Raw genomic sequence first — 14846 nt, 5'->3', positions numbered from 1 at the left:
ATTGGATTAGGTTCCTGGGCTGAAAGAGGTTCAAACACCCCTGTTTTATGCTAACTCCAGGATATGCCTCATCAACAGAAGGCGTTCCAGTGTCAATTCTCCCAAGGTCTCCATGATACGAGGAAAAGACTCCAAAAACTGCCAGTAGAGACAAACTGTTTCCATTTTGATGGAATTGGCACTCATATAACATGATAACCTCATTATCAATCATAACATCCTAAACAGTTCCAATACAAATTAGGGAAAAGGTTATAAAACCTAAGTTCCAAATATTTATTTTATTTATTATTTATTTATTACATTTTTATACCGCCCAATAGCCGAAGCTCTCTGGACAGTTCACAAAAAAGCATAACATCTTTGTGCATCCTCCCAGAGTGTCTGTTGCTTTTTAATTATCCAGGTTCCTATTATACTGTGTGAGACCATAGGTCCATCCAGCCCAATATTGTCAACACTGAGAGGGAATCTACACGTCGTACTGAAGGCGCTTGCGTGCGCCTCCAGTGCGCCCTCAAAACGATGGTGTAGACGGAGAAAGAAGAGGCGGAGGAAGAGGCGGAGGAGGAGGAGGCTGGGGAACCGGCCGCGTCCTTGCCGACGCCGACGCCTCCCCGCCAGCCTCCTGCTGCCGGGGTAAGAGCCACCCGGGTCAGAGAGCTCGGCTCTCCGACCTGGGTGGCTCTTACCCCGGCAGCAGGAGGCCGGCGGGGAGGCGGCGGCGGTGGCAAGGACGCGGCCGGTTCCCCAGCCGCCGCCTCCTCCGCCTCTTCCTCCGCCTCTTCTTTCTCCGTCTACACCATCATTTTGAGGGCGCACTGGAGGCGCACGCAGGCGCCTTCAGTACGACGTGTAGATTCCCTCTCAGTGTTGACAATATTGGGCTGGATGGACCTATGGTCTCACACAGTATAAGGCAGCTTCCAATCTGCCTAACTTTTGGCAAGTTCTCTGTTTCAGAATATCAACCGTGACTGCCAAACCTCATTTTCTTGAACTTCCAACTCTCTTGCTGGACTGGTTCAGGTGTCTTTATTTTAAACCAAAGAACGGCTTGTCTTGCTAATCCTTAGCTATTGTTCTTCTTCAGGGAACCTGCAAAGAAAGTTTACTTACAGGCCTGATGATTTCCCCCCATAGGTTCCATTGTTGCTGCGTAGTTCCAGTAAATGATTATTACAATTTTTTGTTTGTTGGCATTGTTTCATTAAAAACGCTACTCGTTAACATTTTGGGCATGAAAACTTCCCTCAAGTTCTTTGCAGCAAAGGAGCTGCAGAGGGTTTTGTTAATTTATATAGAGAACAGCTACCCGAAGGGTTTGCCCTGGGGTTGCTTCGCAGTAGTGGCACATAAACTACATGACGTAGCCGCCATTGTGAAGCCCTCCAGAGGCAAACCCTGGAAACTTCACTCCAAAAAAGTCAGGCATTTACCCTGACTTTTTTGGCAGCAGAACCCATGACACCCCCTGATTGGTCGCCATGGGCTGCCCTGCACCTCTAGAAAAGTAAAAAAATAAAATAAAACGAAGAGGGGGAGGAGAGGAACGGGGCCGTTCCTCCCCCACTTTTTAAATTTTCTAATCTCTATCTGCAAAGCTCCGCAGATATGTATAATACAAATAAAAATGCAGGGGGGGAGGAAAGGAACGAGGCAGCAGAGGAGGGCACGAGAGGGACTGGGAGAACCACTTCTCCTCCCTCTGGTTGCCTGTTCCTCCCCCATTTTTAAAATTTTCTAATCTTTATCTGTGGAGCTCCACAGATACATATAATAAAAATAAAAACCGAGGGGGGGGGTAGAAACGAGACAGCCAGAGGGAGAAGAAGTGGTTCTCCCAGTCCCTCTCACTAGATGGGCGATTTTGGCCATTTAATGGAGGGTTCAGGGAGGGGAAGGGAAGGAAGCTCAGTAATGCAGCTTTCTCAGGGTCTTCTCCCCTCTCTACCCCCTTTCCCCGTCTTCACGCTCTATTTCCAAGCATGGAGACATAGCCCCCGTGGAGAGAACTGCACCAGGTATGAGGGGGGTGGCAGCAGGGAGTGCAGTTTCTGGGCTCCGAGGTCAGAGTCTTGGTTCTGACTTCGGATCCCTGAAACTGAAACATCCTATGTCCCCCAGACACTGTCTAGGGGCATAGGATTGCTCCCTTAGTTTTATTTATTTATTTATTTATTTATTACATATTTATACTGCCCAACATCCTAGGCTCTCTGGGCAGTTTACAGCTAAAACCATAGTATAAAAACAATCTAGATTAAAACTTTAAAAGTCATATAAAGTTACAGTCCAGGGAAACCTTGTCTAAAAAGATATGTTTTTAGGAGGCATTTAAAAGATATTGCATTTTCCATCTCTCGAACCACATGAGGGAGGGTTTTCCAGAGGGTGGTTGCTGCTACAGAGAAGGTCCACTGTCGATGTTCTTCATGATGATAGTCTCTTCATCTTGGAATGATGAGCAAGGCCTCCTCTGATGATCATAAATGTTGCCTGGGTGTATACAGTATAAGGGAAGGCCTTCTGCCAGGTATCTGGGTCCCAAGTTATTTAGGGCTTTATAGGATAATAGCATGACCTTGGACATGGCTTGGTAGCTAACATTATTATTGTCTTGAATAATGGTTGTTGTGCAATATAGAGATTCCATATATAGATAAATGTGCTTCCCTTGATACCGCAATGTGGTTGTTGTAGTACAGTAATTGTGGTTACTCTAAACGCCACATGGGTGTCTGGAGGAAGTTCTCACTTCCTCTGATTAGTCTGTTGAATGATTTTCACAGCAGGCACACAATCTGAATGGCAGATTGGGGAGATATCTGGGCAAGTCCCAGGGGAGAAACTTCAGGACCTGTGGAATAAAACGTCATTGAGTCTAGGGTTTCCATGAAAAAACGTTAAGAATAAGGGATTGTCAGATCTGTGGAGTCTGAAATCAGGAGGAACATGCAATGTGTCTATACATATCTATCATGGTACATCAATATTAGCTGTAATTCCATAGAATAATCCTTGACATTTCTAATTCCTGCAAACAAACATTTAGGCTGTTATAGCCAGCACTGATTGCTTCTAGAGACCTTTGCAAGCAGGGAATGGGTTGGGGTGTCGAGGTTTACCACTGAATTACACCAAAAATGGAATTGAGAGACAGTTTTCCTGATCCTGGGTTCCTTGACAGATACCTGGTATGGGCATAATGTACACTAGTGTCAGAGAAGAAGTCTAGCATTTCTGGTAGATCTGGTGACTGAATGGTGGCAAAGCCTGGACATGAAGTCTTCTGAGCTAGGTGTACCTAGCATCTGAAAAACTTACATTATACCCCATTGAGCTTCTGAGTAAGCACGCTTACTTCTGAGCAAACCTGCATAAAAGTCTGGCCACAGGGCTATGCAACCTTAAGTAAGCCACATGGAACTTAATTGGAATATTTACTGTTTAAGATTGTTTAGCATAGTTGAAACATACTTGGCAATAATTCCCATTTAAATCTATAGGGCTTACTAATGAATAAACATGTTTAGGATTGGACTACAAAAATCCAGAAGACAATCTGGTGCCATTGAGGTTACTAAAATTACAATCCTTTGAATTGTATGGAATGACAACCACTGTTTTTTCTGGGTACCAGGTCTTCCTGCCCTGCCCCAGGGTGTGGATTTGTAATTTTAATGTAACCCTATGTAAACATACCTGGGAATAAGTTTTGGATTCATTGATCTTACTTCCAATTAGACATGCATAGGATAAGGTGATAATCTTATGCACACATATGGAACAAAGTAGCAGGATGAGGACCACCAAACAAAGTGGGACTTATCTCCAAGTATGTAGGAGGTGAAGGGTGTCTCTCCATTTCACAAACCAGGAGCACATCACTGTAATCTTTTCTTAATTACATTAGATGTCCATATACTTTCAGGTAAGTTTGTTGGCTCCCAACTGATCAGGTCCTACACAGTTATACTCTCATTTCTCAAAGCAGCAAGACAATGTAAGGGACACATCACATACATCCTTCTAAAGAAAATCAAACCATGACCTCTTGGAGGTTTAATATGCATTTGCATTTATTGCAACCTATTCCAATTACAAGACATCAGTCTGGAGTAAATAGTTCCAGATGACCTCGCAAGCCCTCTTCTGTGTGATGAATCAGTTTCGAGTTCACCGAAGGTAAAACCTGCTGGCCCTGGTGCTGTCAGGACAGGACTTGGGGGCAGAGGATCAGGGCTGGCTTACCACATTTTGAAGTTCAGTGAAGTTTTATGGGCGCGTTATCATCTTACGGGGCAGGGGCTGCGGTTTAAGACTTATGGCTTGGTGAGGCATGCTGGGAGTTGTAGTGCTTCCCCCCCCCCCCACCGGTTTCCTGGACAGGATTGCACCCTTAGGGCCTCCCCCCAGCGGCTTGCAGCCCCCAACTCGTTTCCGTCTACACTACAGAGACTTTCCGAAACTTGAGCCTCCGCCAACGCCGCCGGCAGGGGCGCTAGAGAGCAACGCCGAGGGAGCCCGCCAGCCCGCCGTGAAGCCCTGGCGCGCGCGGCAATTGGATCGGGCAGCGCCGCCACGTGACCGGCGGCCAGGACGCTGCGCTCCAGCCCCAGAGCCGGGCGCCGAGCCGTCCTCCTCGAGGCGGGGCAGCGGCCGGCGGCGCCTCTCGCCGTGCTCACGTGGGCTCGTGGTGATGTCACTCCCCCCTCCCTCCCTCCGAGTCTCCTCCCCCTTCCCCAAGCCGGAGCGCTTAGAAGGCTGAGGCGCTGCTCCTGCTGCGGAGCGTGAATGAAGCGGAGCAGCAACTTTTGCCCGCGCGCGTGTGGGGGAGCGCCGTGGTGGCTGCCCGGCCCGAGCCTCAGGCAGCAACAGGGCAAAGAGGCGACTCTGTGGGGTGAGTGGGTCCCGCTCGAACTTCTGCCTGTCCTCCTCGCCCCCCTGTTCCTTGGAAATGGCTCCCCCTCTATCCGCCCTCGCTCCGTCTGCGCTTCGCTCCTTTTGTTGCGCGGAGCCAGTGCAGGGTAACCCCGTGTGTGTGTGTGCGCGCGCGGGGAGTGGACAGTTGGACCCTTGACTGCCTGCCTGCGAAGGAGGGAGAGAGAAAGAAAGAGGCGGGCGATGAATGGGACCATTGTCTTGGCTGGCTTCGGAAAAGGTTTGGGGTGGTGGATGCAGTGGAAGGCGAGCGGGCTACATGTATTCAGTGGTAGTCCTACTTGGAGTAGACCCATTGAAGCGAATGAGGCATAGGTTAGTCATGAGTAACTTAGTATTAATGGAAGTTGAGTTAGTCATGACCAGCCGATGTGTCATTCATCTCAGGGGGACTACTCTAAGTAGGACCATCATTGGATGTTGTCCCATGTGTGTATTTGAAGAGGAAATAGGGGGCTTACGCTCATACTTTGAATGGTTTAAATTTTTGTGAACCGCCCAGAGAGCTTCGGCTATTGCACGGTATAGAAATGCAATAAAATAAATAAATAACAGGACAACCTTTCTCAACCCAGCACCCTCGAAATGTCTCGGACTCTAAACCCCATTATCGACAGGCAGTGTATGGTATCCAGCGCGTTTGGAGGACTCCGGGTTAGGAAGGATGGTGTTTGGGAGGAAGGATGTGGAGATTGGGGGGATGCAGGAAAAGGGGTTCGCTCCTCTCTGCTTTTTCCTTGTCCATTTGGTTCATAGAATAGTAGAGTTTGAAGGGGCCTTTAAGGCTATCGAGTCCAACCTCCTGATCAATGCAGGAATTCATGAAGTTTAAACAAATTGTAAGGCTATCGGTAATTCACTCTTTTTCTCTCTCTGCACACACATATCCACACACAGCTGGAAGGGGTTTTAAAGCTACTGTTTCCCCCTATCCTTCTTTACTACCTATTTAATAGTATTGTACCATCTGTGGGAGGTCTGCTTGTCTTTGCCAGCTTGAGAAAAAAAAGGGAAAGTTCCTCCAGGAAAGTAGCAGGGGACGCTGCAGGTTCTGACCCAAGGAAGAGAAAGAGAGTGCCTTTATATCTTTGGGTCCCGTGCCCCACTAAACAACCCGTAACCTTTCCTGCCGATGCAGTTTCCTTTGGGCTGCCTCCCCCAGTGAGTCAATGCAATACTTAGGGAAGACCTAACACCCCCACACCCCCACACACACATTGGCTGCCAAATCCCTTGTACTCTTTGCTGTGATCAAGACCCACCAGGGCTTTGGAAAGTTGACAGTTCTGCAGCTTATGTGTGACTCATAATCACTGGGCAAACCTGAAGAGCTGAAGAAACCAAAATCTTTGGGTTTATCTCCTCTGCCGAGGTAGCTCCAAAGCAGGATTTTGTTTTTTATGGAAGGAAAGATCCCATTGAAGGGATCTATTCAGCATAAGCTGGTGTATTTTTTCACTCCTCCCAAGGTGGGTTATCCTTCCAAGGTGCTTATGCCTAATTTCTTAATGTGGGTGAGTGATTAAACCCTTTTTTAAAAAAATGATATTTTACCCACGTGTACCATTTCTACACTGGGGAATTGGGAGCATAGTAGAAAGGTTCTACTAACTGTAGCAGAGAGAACAGCTATAATTGATGAAAAGCTATCCTTATACTCTAGCTTGCAAAATGCTATACTCTGGACTGTGCCAGTAAAGTGTAAGAATCTTTCTTCATTTTTTCTTACTCTGCTTACTCAGTGAGAAACATAAAACCACACATGTATAAGAAATGCAGGAAATGTACAGATATTGGAGGGAGGTGCTTTCCTCTCTGATATATATTTATAACACAAGTAGTAATTTCTGATTGTATGGTGACTTTACACCTCACTCTACATTGGACTTGGCTGATGGGAAGGGGTTTATTACTTGATTAAGACTAGTTCCACCAGTATTTCAGTGAACAATTCCACTCAAACATTGCACTGTGGACTGTTATGCTTGAACCTCAAGGGAGTCTCATTTCACAAACTACACAGCAACAACCCTGGGTTTGCTTCAGAGGGATTCACAGCAAATCTCTTTTCAAGCCTGAATGGTGCACATCTTATCAGACAGTGTTGTCACATTCCCACACTTACTGTACACTTAAACATGTGATGAGGAAGGAGGCCCATGAAACAGTTTATTGATTTATTATTACATTTATATCTTGTCTTTTTTCCTCTTGTGACGAATCCAAGACAACTTACATTTTCCTGTTCTTCCTCCCTATTTTATTCTCACAGAAGCCCTGTGAAGTAGGTTAGGTTGGGAGTCAGTGACTGGCCCAGAGTCATCCAGTGAGCTTTCTGGGTGAGTGGGGACTAGAACCCGGTTCTCCTCAGTCCCAGTCCAACACTGTAGCTACTACATGATACTGGCTCTGTGTGGAAGTCTTAGTATGTTGAATCCAACTGTTAACTGGGGTGTGAAAGTGCACCTTTCTCCCCCCACCTAGCTTTTTAGTAGAAATGCAGACAAGTTTCTGCAAAGACAGCCAGATTCTTGATGATTGCTGGGATACAAAGGAACAAGGATGCTTGATTCAGTGGTTTTCAACCATCCTTTCACCTTGCATTTTGGTGTTGAGCCAAAATGTGCATTTCATGGTTGGCAAATGTAGCAGTGAGGCTAAATGGGAATGTGCTTTGAAAAATGTTGTTAATAGCACAAAGCTTCTAATGGTAACTGTTGATCTTGGAACATGTGCACACGCACGACCCAACAACAGGGCTGAGTTCAGACAACACAATAGTCAACAGTGGGGTAACAATCAACTCAACAGTTGTTTATCTAGGGGTCACTCCCCACACAACATGATAATAATCAACCAAGGTGTGGATTAGGATCAGCATTGATTTGACTATTAGTCCATGTTGAGTTGACTCACTCATCCCCTGCCCTCTCTATCCCATTGCTGCCAAAAAATCTAACCTGCCAACTGGACTAGGGTGGCAACCACCGTTTTGACCACTCTTGCCATGCGAATCTATGGCTGACGAAATAACCAACGGTGGCCAAGGAAATAACCAATGTTACTCTGCACACAACACGATAACCAGTGGTGGTTTAAATAGCGAGCTCTGCACTGCGTTGGTTTTTCGGTGGTTATTTCAGCCACACTCGCTGCATGCAACATAATAACCCATGTTAGGTTAAATAATCAACGGCCACCATTGGTTATTGTGTCTGTAAACCAGTCTAGGTGTCTGTAAACTTTATCATTAAAAAGAAATATATTTCATTTTTGGGAGAAAGGGACACAATTACCTTTCCCCTGTATTTCATTTCCAGTTGCCATATTGGATTGCTTCTCAAGTCACTAGAATGTCTTAGTATGAAAACACCTTTGTAGATGGAGATGTTTTTAAAAGACAGACTTTTACAGAATATTAATACAAAATGACTGGGGATTGTAGTCCAGCCCATTAGAGGGCACTGTGTTGGGGAAGATCTCTTTTGAATCAAGCAAAAAGATGGATGGAAAGGCTGTGATCCACAGAATACAGAAACAGGCGCTTGGGGATTGCTCCCAAATGATTTATTTATTATTGTATTTATATCCTGCCTTTTTCCTCCAAGGAACCCAAAGTGGCGTACATAATCCGCCTCCTCTCCATTTTATCCTTGATTTTAATGATAATTGAGAAGACTGTTTTAAAACATGTTGTAAAAAAATTCAGGAGTATCCTCCATTAGAGATGGTTAAAACAGCTGTGATTATATATACCTTGTGCAGCTCTTTATATGTAGTGTAACTCTGGCACTTATTTCCATATAAATATGGAAGTTTATGCAGTATAATAATCACTTCTACTGTGAAGTATTGTTTACATTTTTGTTTAACAAAAAATAAAATGTATTAAAATAGCTGCAGTTATTTCTAGAGATACTTATTTGTCTCTCTTGGCACATTATTCATCAGACACTGTAGAAGATTAATCTTCTAGCTCATTATGATGATGGCTAATTAGCTTAAGGGAAGTCATGGGGGCTGTGGCATTTGGGCAGTATAGATTCCTTTTCTTTGTGCAGCCTGGCCCTGTATATGTTTACTTGGTGGTAAATCTCACTAAGTTTAGTCTTGGAATCCCACCAACCCAAAGATCTTCACCCGGCTGACATGGGTAGGCAACGCAATGACTCTTGCTCTGTTTGCTCACTTTGGGCTGTCATTTTTTTTCTTTCATTCTTCAATCTTTGAGGTTTTCTTTTCTTATCATCTGCTTTGTGGGTTATAATAAGGAATGAGTGGCCTTAAATGACTGCCCAAACTATGTACTTGGATGAACCTTGCAAGAATTAATCCCAGACTGAAACCAGGGTGAGCAACACGTGACCCACTGGGCTGAGTGTGGCCCCCACTGCCCCCTGTTGCAACCCAAAAGTCAGAAAAGAAAAGAACCAAGTGGTTTTCCACTTAAATTCAGCAGCAAACTGCTGTGCAGCCTTTCTGAGGACAAATTTAGCTTGAAAACAAGGCAAATTTGTCCTCAGTAAACCCAGCTATACCGTCCGCTATATTTATTTTGCTCTTGCAGGAGTTGGGAGAAATTGGTCACTTAGGTGCGTGAAGTTGCCCACCCCTGATTTAAACTAAGAGGATAGTTTTTTTCTTTTTTTAAGTTTTCTGAGAACTACTTTTTACAGCTTTGTAGATGGACTTAAAATTGAGCTCATTTTGGGGTTGCCACTGCCTCATATTCCAAGGAACCTTTTTGCTGGCATGGAGGCTATTCCCATTCTGATTAAACCATATTCCCTTTCTGGTTAAACCTATTCAGGCATTCATTACTCACGGTTCCAGCTGTGTGAGGAAGAGAGCATGGTCACATTCCTCCCACTCCAAAGAACCTCATAGCAATCTCTTAACTGCCTGAGATGCTTGAACACAGGAGAGTTTCTCTCTAGCACTGCAGCCTTCCTGAACATGGTGTCCTCCAGATGTGTTGGGCTGCAACTAATGGCCTTGTTGGCTGGGTGTTTTGGGAGTTGTAGTCCAGTCCATCTGAATAGAACCAGCTTGGGGAAGGCTGGCCTCTAGCATAGTGCAGGGCAGGAGGGAAGATCTTGTTGTTATAAGCTGATCTTGAATGAAGAAAAATATGCAGATACAGGGAATATTTGCTGTGTTGTGGGGTCCTTGATATGGCCATGTTTGGGACACAGACTTCTAGCTTTCTGTTCCTCTTTTTGTTACGCAGCAGTAGAATGGCCCAGAAATTAATATTTAGGGAGCAATCCTATGGCTCCTAAACCATGTCTGAGGGGCCATAGGATATTTTGGATTCCCAAATCCAAGATTGGAGCAAAGCTCCCCTCTCTTCCTTGCAGCTGGTGCGGAAAGATCTGTGCCAGCTGCTGCTCCAAGGTTGGGAATGCAACTTCTGAGAGGGGGGAAGGGGGTGTTTTGGTGGGTGGGAAAGGGAGGAGACTGGAGAAGTGGTGGTATCCTGGGGCCTCTCCAGCCTCCTTCCCCCGCCCTCTGAAGCACTTTTGCTAGACAGGCAAAAAAAGCCCATTTAACAAAAATATAAAGTGGGAGGAGAGGGAGGTGAATATTGTCTTCGCTGCTCCTCCCATTCTGCATAGCATGCTCGGAGGCCTCCAAGTTTGGGACTCAAAATCATCTAGGGTGCAGCTCACAGGATTCTGCCCTCAGTCTACTAACAAAGATATCCTCTTAAGATGAGATAATGAGAATATTCTAAAGTCACGCTTCATTAGCTTGGGCCAGAATAATAGAAACCCAAATAAAGTAGCAATCGATAATCCTAAACAAGTAAAAGGGAAAAGGCTTAAGAGGTCGTCCATGTCCCGCCCTTAGCTATGGCACAATCATTTATGTAAGTGAAAATGAGCAAGGGCTGGCTGACCCGTCACGTGTAGGCTTCAAGTATTCCAGCTGAGCTGTAGAGTTGGTAGAGGGTACTGCTTCTTTTGTTTGACTGGAGGTGGTTTGCGTGATAGATTTGACAAGGCTGGGTATTCAGGTTGGCAGTAGAGCCGTGCAAGAGATGAGCCTGTGGCTAATTGATGGAGCAACCCAGACTGTCAGCAGAACTTACATGTGAAGGTAAAAAAAAAACTGGGTTAGTGGCTCAGAAGGAACATTATCGTTTAATGAACTGAAAGGAGAGGCCATGTTGGAGGGATGGGGAAACGTTTTGAAGAATTCTTATGGTGACCTTTTACAAGAGGGGATTGTTGGCTTTTGCTTGTACAAGTGGAGTGAAATGACTCTCTTTGAAAGGTTTCTTTATCAGTGGTACATAGGAGAGATGCAGATGGTGTGTTCCTAGTTTCATAACAACCAAAGCAAATCTTGATACCAGATTATATTTACTATTGTGGGAGTAGCTGATATGTTCCAAAAAGGTAGTCTTGATCAATGGATATGCCAGGAAAGCCTGGCCTATTTCAGGGATAGGGAAGGGGCTAGAAGAAATGCTGCCATTCTCTAGTTCTGACAAGGGAAACCTGCTCTTATCTCCAATTACTGACATCAGGGGGCAGGGCTTTGGGGGAGGGGATTTCAGGTGGGAGGAGCCATCCCCTGGCATCATTCAGTCCCCAGGTTGTGGCAGCACAATGCCCTCTTCAAGAAGGGACTGCTGGATGACCCATACCCTGCCAGCAATTTTGAGATGTGTGGGGCAGAGGTTGTGACGGGCTTGCATTGTGTGTTTGACCTGCTTTCATAGAATCATAGAGTAGTAGAGATGGAAGGGAGCCTATAGGGCCGTCGAGTCCAACCCAGTGCTGATTGCAGGATCCACCTTAAAGCATTCCTGACAGATGGCTGTCCAGCAGCCTTTGAATGCCTTTAGGGTGGGAGAACCCACAACCTCCCTAGGTCGTTGGTTCCATTGTTGTACTGCTCTAACAGTCAGGAAGTTTTTCCTGATGTCCAGCCGGAATCTGGCTTCCTGTAACTTGAGCCCATTATTCTGTGTCCTCCACTTTGGGATGATCGAGAAGAGATCCATAGCCAATTTGGCTATGACAGACTTCTCCAAGCTGGCTGGGGATGATGGAAGCTTAGTGGGGAGGCTTTCCCATGGGAACCAGTTGTGACGATCTTCCTTTTTATGCTACCTTAAATTAATGGGATGGGTGATCCAAAGGAATGTGTGAACATCTCTCCGCCTCACTCCATCCTCTGGGTCCATGTGGCTCAATGAGTCTGTGCTGTATTCTTTTTAGACTTTCAAAACCTTAACAAGCCACTTACATGTGGAAATTCCCATTACAACCATTTCTCTGCTTCAAACCAGTCTACAAAACCCATGTGTATGTGCATGTCAGCTGTTTTATGCACACATCTGTTTCGCTGCAGACGGCATTGATGCTTTTTCCTACATGGGACTGTTTTCCATGGAAAGCAAATTGTAATGTTTGGAGTTGCCTTTGATAATCTGAGTTTAACCTTGTTAATGGACATTGGTGTATTTTGTGCATTTTAAAGGGAAATCACTTCCAAAATGCTTTTTAACAGAAGCAAATGACCAAACTGTTCACTTGAATTTGAATTGAACATATCAGTAGACTTGTATACATATTCTATTTACTCTTTTCTTTACCTTTGAAGCTGGAAAATAGCATGTACTTTATTAAATCATCCAATGGTCTAGTTATATTGGTATTGATTTTTTTTAAGTATCTAAGTCCACAGAAATACCTACTGATGAATTGCTGTGGATATCCCCATGTTTCATCATTCTTGAAATGTTCAGGATTATTTCATTTTCTTTGGCAAATGTGCATTTGCCCTGGTTCAGCACAGCTTAATACACTGATCTTTTCTCTATTAATACTGCCAGAATTGAATTCTTTAAGAATGTAATTCTCTAATGCATGTAGAGAGATCCATCCCTTATTGTTTTACAGGGGCTTCCTGCATTGTCTATAGCTGGAAGTTCATAGGAATTATGAGGCCCTAATTCTGGTCTTATGTTCTTGTTGTCTCTGCAGTGGGAAGATAACAGACAATGAGGTGTGTGTGTGTGCTTGGAAATCTGGTATTTCTTTAGTTCACTAGAAAAATGCCCACTATTTTGGCAGGCAAGTTCAGCTTCCTTGTTTTGGAAGTCCGGTAATTGGCTATGTTGGCTGACATGAGTTGCAATCCACATGTTTTGGAGGGCACTAGATTTGCTACTCCAGGCTTAAGCTAATAACTAGAGTTTCCCCTGTTCAGACATAATGAGGAACTCTGGTTAGTTTAAAACAGGAAGCTGATGCCTCTGATTTTCTGCAGGCCTCTGTGCCGGAGGATGAGGGGCATGTAAAACACGTGGTTTTAATGTTATATTTGAACTTTTTTAAAACTTGGAATAGCAAAACATAGCCACAGATTATTTCCTTAATAATGAAATCCACTGTTCGCTGTGTTTCTTGGTCTGTGTAGGGATGCTGGCTTATGTTGTCTATTTGTAGCCTCCAGGAAAAATGTTTCAGGGGGCTTCCAGATGGAGCACTATAACAGTTGCAAGGAATCGGGTTATTCCTTGCAACTGATATTCAAGATATTCCATGTTTTCTTTCTAAATGGTTTTTCCGTGGTAAGAAAATGGATGGAAGGAGCAGTGGGAGAATGTGGGAGGGTTCTGAGTAGAAGATGTCGTCATCTGGACCCCCTGTAAAATTCCATTAATGCGGTGGGAAATGGCTTGATGAAAGCCTTGCCTAGAAGCGCCCTCTGCTTTAATACTGTTTTGATCTTCCTGCTTCCCCAAGCTGCAAGACATTTCAGAGACGGCTGAGAAAGGCTCACTTGTCCTTGCAAGAAGGGAAAGCAAAAGAATCTTATGGTGACTCTTGCAATATCTGTTGATTTATAGATGAGTTGCCCAGGCAGTGCTAGTCGTTAAAGCAGCGTCTGTTCCCCGGAGCGTCAGCCTAGGAACTTCCCAAGGTTGGCTTATTTTTAATTTTTCTTTTCGTCCGAGGAGCTCAAGATGGTGTACATAATGGAATGAACGCGCGCACACATGCAGAGCTTGGTTCCTGAATCATTCTTCCCCCAATGGAACGAACGAGACTTCTGCACCCCCTCCCCCCCCCTCCCCGGCAGTCTCCCGTGTACCCTTCAGAGAAAATTTGGAGGGTTCATGGGGTGGGGGCAGCAGGGGAAGGAGAGGCTGGCTTCCTGCCAGCTAGCTCCAAAACTCAAGCTTCCACCTTTGCCCAGTTACAAAGCAGTCTTTCTTCCCTACTTGCCAGCCTCTGCTGAAGCTGGGTATAGTCTTGTGAACGATGGTTACGTAAAATATTGTCTGCTACTTTAACTCCTCCATCAGAAAAGTGTTCCCTCTCTGCTGTAGAAAGGGGAGCAGTTGAATCCCAACCGGAGCTGGGCACCACCTCCCACCAATTTCCAGAAGTGGCTGCTGTGGTCTTCAGTCCCACACTTGACCTGGACTAAGCTGCACTCCATCCGTTTACTCTGTGCTGTGGGCATGGACCATAAGGGAAGACACTGCTACCTCCGCGGAGACAAATTTTTGGTATCTGTCAAAATGCACTGCTCTCTTGCTGCTTTCTTTGCTGTGGTTTTGAGCAGAGTGTTTCCCCCTTCACCATCGGAGAGTAGCTCATGTGAGTCACTGCTGTTTTTGTCAGAACTGTCAGTGTAGAATACAGGTTTCTCCCCATGTGAATCATGACAAAATTGATTCTCCAGGAGAGCTGGAAAGATTCCTATTCAGGTTTGTTTTTTCTGCCTGGAGGTCACGCTGGGACATGATACTTCAAAAGATGTTCGTATCTCAAGTAAAAGGCTAGTTTTAATGTGGCCCTTCTCATCTGCCCACCTGTGAGAGAAGTTAGGTGGGTGACCATACATGAGAGGACCTTCTCTGCAGTGGCCCCACA

The 14846-nt window shown here is 45.2% G+C and overlaps 1 protein-coding gene across 1 annotated transcript in view; it reads left to right on the top strand.

Annotated features, from left to right (window-relative positions):
• The first annotated feature begins 4884 nt into the window (after nucleotides 1-4884).
• Nucleotides 4885-14846, top strand: part of RAI14 (retinoic acid induced 14) — a 269841-nt gene continuing 259879 nt past the window's right edge. The window contains exon 1 of the mRNA XM_063128159.1: nucleotides 4885-4903. The gene's annotated coding sequence lies outside the window, so the exon portion shown is untranslated. The remainder of the gene's footprint in view (nucleotides 4904-14846) is intronic.

The sequence above is a fragment of the Elgaria multicarinata genome, chromosome 6 (assembly GCF_023053635.1).
Source record: "Elgaria multicarinata webbii isolate HBS135686 ecotype San Diego chromosome 6, rElgMul1.1.pri, whole genome shotgun sequence".
NCBI classification, from domain to species: domain Eukaryota; kingdom Metazoa; phylum Chordata; class Lepidosauria; order Squamata; family Anguidae; genus Elgaria; species Elgaria multicarinata.
Note: the sequence above shows the minus strand (reverse complement) of the source record. Positions and strands in the feature narration are given on the sequence as shown.